The sequence below is a fragment of the Denticeps clupeoides genome, unplaced genomic scaffold (assembly GCF_900700375.1).
Source record: "Denticeps clupeoides unplaced genomic scaffold, fDenClu1.1, whole genome shotgun sequence".
Classification (NCBI taxonomy): domain Eukaryota; kingdom Metazoa; phylum Chordata; class Actinopteri; order Clupeiformes; family Denticipitidae; genus Denticeps; species Denticeps clupeoides.
In genome coordinates, this window is record NW_021629852.1 from 63,618 (window position 1) to 71,640 (window position 8,023).

General features: G+C 46.0%; 1 pseudogene; it reads right to left on the bottom strand.

Annotated features, from left to right (window-relative positions):
• Positions 1 to 732: 732 nt before the first annotated feature.
• On the bottom strand, positions 733 to 7,785 carry LOC114776046 (dolichyl-diphosphooligosaccharide--protein glycosyltransferase subunit STT3B-like; annotated as a pseudogene).
• Between the last annotated feature and the right edge of the window lie 238 nt (positions 7,786 to 8,023).

Consider the following 8,023-nt stretch of genomic DNA (forward strand, 5'->3'; position numbering starts at 1 on the left):
GAAGGCCACACACATTTCTTATGGCTTGTTTTGGGACATCTTCATTCATCCTTCAGCGAAGGACTTGAGGACATGATGAACGAGGAGGAGACATGACCACTGCCTGTCCAGAAACATCTCCAGACTGTAACCATGCTGGAGCGTCTTCAGACCCGTTGGTGGCGTGATGACGTGACCCGTCCTGAATCGGGAGATGCTGCTGACTTTAGCCCTCCACAGATTTCCTAATAAATCAGACTGTTTTGTAGACTGTAGTGGGTGAACGTGTGGTTAATTTTACAGGTTCTGTGTGAAGAGAGCTTTTTCCAAGGTGATGCTGCCACCCAGTGGTCGTTCTAAAACAACTAATATTTCATCCCCATTTCCAATCAGAGCTGAAAGTTAAAAAAGAACAGCCTTTTTAAGCAAAAATGAAGATGACTTTATTTTATCCACAAAGAAGATAGTTTCATCTTTAAATAAACAAAACAGTGAAAATAAATGAACGTGAAACTAAAAAAACATGAGGACCTGCACACACTGTCTTCATATTAAGGCTAAATCTGCTGTTCAGCTGTCGCCACGCCCTAAAGAACACGTTAAAAGCGGCGCAATCACAATAACAACATCAAAAAAGCCATTTACCCTTTCTTCTGAACAGTCAGCTTTGTAAATGATGCAAAAATGAAAAAAAGATGTGAAGAATGACGGCCGACCATCCCTTTCAGTCTTCCATTCATCAGGACCAGAGGAAAAAGAATCTATGACCCCCCACCCCCTAAAGCCTTGATCCCGCCCATTGATTCAGGACTCAGGCTAGGTGGGAGGGGTTTGTCTGTGGACTGCTCAGGGTTTCAGGGTTCTCAACTCTGTAAATCTTATCAGCGGGTGGTGCTGAAGGATGAATCTGGATGTGCAGTGGGAGAATAAGTCTGGAAGAGCGCCCCCTACTGGCACCAAAATCTACAATCTCACTACTTTGACAAAAAAACAAACAAACTCACATTCATTAAAAATTATTGCATTCACTGACCGAGCCTCATAAAAATACACAACAATAATGCGCTTTTAAAAACCACCACAACGACAATGATGCTGATGCTGCAATATATTAAATCTTTACAGAACTTATTTACATTTTTATTTCATCAAACCACTACAGACAGGCAATAAGCCCAAACACAGTTCCTCCATGGCATGTACTATATCGTGTACACGTATCAGGAACTTGTTCCAGAACAGACCAAACTACATGTGCCGGCGGGGTGAGAACGAGGCTCTTTGGTGCAGCAGCTCCTCATTTCCTTGTGAAGCGGCCATCTTTTTTCTCCTCAGTATAAAAAATTAAGGTCATGACCCCTCAACTCTCTACACACACATTCAAGTACGGTAAAAAAGTGAGGAAATGAAGGGGTAAAGAAAGAAAATGTTCTACTTTCTGGATGGTGTCTGATGCGACATCACCCTCCCTGCCCCATGGGGGGCAGCGTCACGTGACTGGAGCATCAGGTCAATGCAGAGGCTCCACAAATGTTCCTCTTCATGTTATTTCTTACTGAGCTTCTTGCCTCTTTTTAGATGCAGCTTGTTCTTGATGAATCCGCGCTTCTTCTTGCTGCTCTAAACAGATGAAAACAAGTGTTTATTATTTACAGATGAAGACTGTAACACATATCTGACATGCATTCAGACACACATTGGGTACACAACCCACACATAGCTACTAGAGTGTTAGTAGCCTAGTGAGTAACACACTCGCCTATGAACCAGAAGACCCGGGTTCAAATCCCGCTTACTACCATCGTGTCCCTGAGCAAGACACTTAACCCTAAGTTGCTCCAGGGGGGACTGTCCCTGTAACTACTGATTGTAAGTCGCTCTGGATAAGGGCGTCTGGTAAATGCTGTAAATGTAAATGGAATGCATGTTTGGTGCACATCCGACACACATCCAATGTGCATTCAACAAACATCCGACACGCAGTCAACCCGCATTCGACAACACACAGCCAACTTGCATTCGACTTACATCCGATACGCAGCCAACATGCATTCAACACGCCTTCAGCGCACATCCAACATGCAGCTGGCATGCATTTGACATGCATCGTATGCACAGTCGACACGCAACCTACATGCGATCGGCACAAACCAACTCACATCCAACACGCAACTGACACGAACTTCACATACACACAGACACACACAGAACAGACCTTCTTCCCACTGCTCCTCTGTTTGGTCATGTTGCTGGTGACGCGAATCTTGTGGTCCAGCGGTTCCCGGTTCTCTAGCTTTCGGACCTTGTAGATCCGGACCAGCCAGTGCTCCGATGTGAAGGCCTCCTCCAGGTGCTTGAACTTGATGTCCTTGTTGCCGATCTCAGTGTTCCGTGTGCGGTCAAAGCCGGGTGGCGTACGGAAATCTAGCTGCAGGGAAAAAGAGATGCTGTTAAAGATATGCTCTAGACCAATTCCTACACCACAAGCAATGAGAACAAACACTGGTACTGCTCCAGCAGGGGAGATGTGAACGAATAAGGAGAACTATCTTACCCACCTGCATCTCGAAGCGGAGGGTAGTATGACATCTTGTACATGAGGCAGTTGAGGAGTGTGGGAGAACCAGCCTTATCCACGCGGAACTCTCCCTGGGGGGTGAAGTAGTCGCTCTCCTACAGGATGGACACTCGGATCATAATCCCAAATATGGAGAACATAATCATGATCATCCTCCTCCTGCAGAGTAATAAATATGGTTCTCAGGTTCTGAGACTGACCCGAATGTCTTTCGGATGTTCTCCCTCCGCTATCCTGACCATCCAGAGGAACTTGTTGATATCGTCCCCCGAGTAGCCAATCACGCCGCCGAAAATTATCAACACATAGTCAACGTCCAGACTCCGCATGATCTCGTACGCTGTACTCTCATTGGATGACATGGCCTTACCCACCTGCAATGGAGGAGAAGATTCCACAGTTGTTGAACTACACAAATGACCCGCCAATCTGAAGGTGGGCTTTCGGGGCAGTGGTTACCAGGGCAATGTGGCTGTTGTTCCAAGTGTTGTTGTCAACCAGCGTTGTGCGGTTGGCCATGCCGGCGATTTGGTAGCCGTAGTCCCACCAGGACATGACACGGGCATGTTCATCTGTGTTTTGCCGCAGCCAGTAGTACGCCTCTCGGAAGTCATCCAGAATGTTCCGCGATCTGCAGCCAAGGAGAGGCCGTGTTTCACAACACGCCTATGTACATGGGTGCGTGTGTTTGGTCTCACCCATCATGGTTGTATGACGCCAGGACCACGCTGGGGCTGGAGTAGGCATTGCTGGTGACCCAGGTGCAGTGCACGGCGAACATCATTAGCAGCATTAGCATTAGCATGTGACAATGCTCTTTATGTTGGGACCGAGACCCTCCTCTGCCTTCTCCTGCTCGGACACATGCTTCCTCACCTTCCCAGCCTGCAACACACACATTGGCATCACGTCTGCGGTTCTGCATTATTGCCTTAGTGGCGTTGCGGGCCAGGCGTTCTCTCTGATGCACCTTCTGCCCATTATTGGCTCTTTGATGCCTTTGATGTGCATTCTGCACCCTGGATGTAAACGGTCCAATGCTTCATTGCAGTCAGAAGAAGCGTGACACAGACAGCGTACACGACCTTGGTAACAGGGAGTTGAATCTAAATGAAAATGCCTTTAATCAGCATCAAGGACATCCTCACATTGCTGCTCTGCAGCCAATAAGCTCCTTATTATTACAGAATAAATAAACCGAAAAGCCACAGACTCCCAACATGTCCTTGTTTTGACTCATCATCTGTTCCTTCATCTCACTACAAGATACCCCTGCCTTCAATACTCAATTCATACCAGTTATACTTCCAGCCTGATCTTCTGATTGGCTGTTTACATTGTTCACTGTCAAAAGGTCAGCATGACGGTGTGTGTGGGTGTGTTTGTGTGTGTGTTAACCAATATCTTAAAGCTGTCATTGCTTCATTTACTCTCTATAAAGGCATGATGACACAGTTATCCACCAGCCTCCTGAAATAACATTTGCTGAATTACTACAGCATGGAACCGTGGCAGAACCAAGAAACACAAGAACATGGACAAAGGAGCAGATTCAGAACCAGCCTGACCAGGAGTAGCACCAAAGAACCGCTGGTTAGTTTGGAACATGCAGAGGGAAAGAATCGTTAGATATGTGCACCTTGTCATAAAGGTTCCCAGAGTTCCGCTTGTCATCGTCGTCGCTGCTGTCATCAGTGGGCGGGTTCTCCCGCTTCATGTCGTCACCCAGGTAACGCTCAAACACGCTGGAGAAGGCGATGGCCGACAGCATGCACACTACCGGAGTGAGGGTCAGCATCAGCCGCACCATCACACCAGCAAAGTAGACGGCACTGATGGCATACAGAGCCACTAGGGGGATGCAGAATGCAGTTAAACAGTCAATATAACCACGAACACAATTAACACAACCTCAAACAGATATAACACAACCGTACCCCAAACACAGTCAACACAGCCTCAAACACAATCAACACCGAGACAACATCACCAAAAACACAGTCAACAAAGTCAAAATACTATTAACTAAAACACAAATACAGTCAACACAAACCATAAAATACAGTCCATTTTAACACAAACACAGTCAGCACAGAGTCAACACAACCACAAACACAGTCAGCACATACCATAAAATACAGTCCATTTTAACAAAACACAGTCAGCACAATCTTAACTGAAGATTATTGTGTGACACACAGAATTCTATCACATCTGGTCCCTCCTGCTGCTGTGGGACCTCACCGAAGACGCGCTCATCGTTGATGTTCTTGATGCAGAACCAGAGCCCAGCAGGGAAGGTGCAGACGAGGATGTGGAGGTCAAAGAAGAACGATACCCAGGTGGTGGGCTGGTGCTCAGAGACGGAGGCGATGATTGGAATGTGGATCTTTGCATAACTGTGGGAGTTTGACATCAAGGTTATTTGTTAACGTGTTCTGTGTTATTAATCAATTTGAAGAACATTTATAGCCACAATATCAATTACAATGTTGCATAAACATAAACATTACACCAGACAGTAATGTGAAGAGGAGTTTTATTGTCTTCCCTATATTAATCAAAGTTATAACGTGAAGTGATTGTCACTTGTGATACACACAGTGCACACAATGAAATTTGTCCTCTGCATTTAACCCATCCCGGGGAGCAGTGTGTGGGGACGGTGCTTTGCTCAGTGGCACCCCAGTGGCACCTTTGGCGGATCAGGATTCGAACCTGCAACCTTCTGATTATAGGGCTGCTTCCTTAACTGCTAGGCCACCACTGACCCATTGCAGTATTGCAGTACACATATAATAGTATGTTGGAGCAGGTACATAATTATTTCAGTTGTACACAAAGGACACAATCCAGAAAACTAGAGGTGTGAACCTTCACTGGTCTCACGATTCGATTACAATTATCAATGCATCACGATCCATCCCATACATTTTGTACAATTACACATGATGTTTTCACATACAAGAGTTAAGGTGGTGGTAGCCTAGTGGGTAACACACTCGCCTATGAACCAGAAGACCCGGGTTCAAATCCCACTTACTACCATTGTGTCCCTGAGCAAGACACTTAACCCTAAGTTGCTCCAGGGAGACTGTCCCTGTAATACTGATTGTAAGTCGCTCTGGATAAGGGCGTCTGATAAATGCTGTAAATGTAAAATGTAAATGTAAATGTCTCGTACGCCTGTGTGGACGCATTGATTTGCTACAATGAGCAGAAAAACCGCCAGCCCTCAGTCCGCGCTCACCTTGTACCAGTTGTATATACTGGTACTTCTCCTTTAAATGCACAAGGCTTTATGATGTGGGCTGAGTGAGTCATTTGCCCCGGTCCTGGTGCAGATCAAATCTCCACCAAGCAGAGGAACTGAACAGACTGGTCCAAGCTCCTGTGGTCTCTTTATTATTATTTTATTTTCTATTGCAGTAACGATTGGTATGTGTAACGTCCCCGCCTCATGTATGAGCAGTTACCGACATTTACCCAGGCGTGGCACAACTGAGATTGTCTTTCTTCCAGGCAGGCCAACTTACTCTGCATTCTTCATTTCATTAATTTCCCTCCACTACACACCGTCCCAACCCCATTACAACCTGAAGCCACAAACCCCATAAAAACGGCTGGTTCAGATGTCCGTGGCGTCAGATAACTGCGGACTACCTGGTTTTCTAAACTCCCAGTGAGATGATAATGTTGTGTTGTAGATCTCTGGACAGTTGCACACACGCAGCATGAAACCTGGAGTGTACTGTACTCAGATCAGGGCCGCCAGCACACTACCAGCACTACTTTTTACTGAGATTTTTTTTAATGCCGCCTCCAGAAAATTAACCAAGCAACGTCATTAAAATGTAATCGATTATGTTCTGCACTGCATTGATGCAGAATCACCCGCGTAATCTTAACACCCCTAGAGAAAACCATGTGCACAAAGAGCACACGAATAATGATATATCTGTTTTTATATCACAATTAATATATAGCATTTTTTGCACATTATTATTATTTCTGCTTGAGTCTTCTGTGCTGTTTAAATATGGCCTGTAAAGGCTGCCAGTGAATGTTAAAAAATACTTCAACAGATAAAACTTACCCAGTGTCCCACAAGGAGTAGAAACGTCCGCTCCAGGGTGCGATGCAACCTACGCACACATACACAGGTGATAGGTGATTGGATGAGACAGCAGGTAAAGTGTTCACCAAGATGCTGCATAAAGCTCAGAGCTGTACTCTTTCCTGCCTAATCAGAGAGTGAACACGAACCAATACAAAGCAGGCATTCCCCATGATTGTGTGAAATGATCCCCAGCATGTGTGAAGTGGACAGGTGATCCAGGAACCCAGGTTCCATGGTCAATCAGCCCCTGAGCAGGTAATGAATTTTATACTCAAGCTCTTATGGAAATGGAGTGAGAAGTGGAAGGGTGGAAATCTGTAGCTCACCTATACAGGACAGGTAAATGACCGTGAGGAAGACAAGGAGCGCAGCGGATGAAACGCCCAGGTAGAACAGCGCCTGACGTTCTTGCCGAGTGAGTCGGTCCCTCAGGTACTGCAGGAAGGCGTAGGCCTGGAGCAGTGCAAAAACACCTACACAGACACACAAATAAACCCATGGTGTTAGAGAGACGAACGTCCATAAACCTCACACCCCGTCTGCTTGCAGCCCAGCTGGGTGTTAGCGTGTGGTTCATTGTTTCTACCGTTGCCGCCTGTTGCAGGGTTACTGTTGCTAAGAGCCTGAGGGTCTGCAGTTGGCCTCTCCATGCACGTTTAATGTGGACGAGACAGACCTTCTCCCCACAGGGCACGTCCCCTCTACTGTCTCTCTCACACACACAGAGAAACACACACTTAAATATGTGTCCAGCTCGGATGAATACATTTATGCAAATTCACATTGTGTTCTTCTTCCTCATGTGCTGTATACATCTGAATGCCGCTGCTGTGCCTGTCGCCATGGCGCTGAAGCTCTTTAATGACTTTTGTTTCCAGAACATGCCCTCTGTGCTACATCCAATTTATCGGCAATAAGGTGCACCTCCTCTCCTGGTAACTGGCCTGGGCTTTTAGGATAAGCACCATGCATCAATATATGAACCACGCCTGCATTTCAGCTGATATCAAGATAACACTCACAGGTCAGCAGCAAACATGTAGCCTTCAATTTTGTAAAATTTTTTAACAATGTCGGTTGCCCCAAATCAACAGAACCTGACCCAGCTGCAGTTCACAGAAGATCCTACATGTGGTGCTGAAGAACAAAAGGTGAAAGACTTCCCCCACCAAACTGTGAGAGCCAGCGCTACAGATGAAAGTGAAGCGATTGTCATTGTGAAACACTGAAGCACAGCACACGGTGGCACAACAAAATGCGTCCTCTGCTTTTAACCCATTAGTGACAGTAAGCAGTGTGTGGTGACGGTACCTTGATCAAGGGGACATTTACATTTACATTTATGG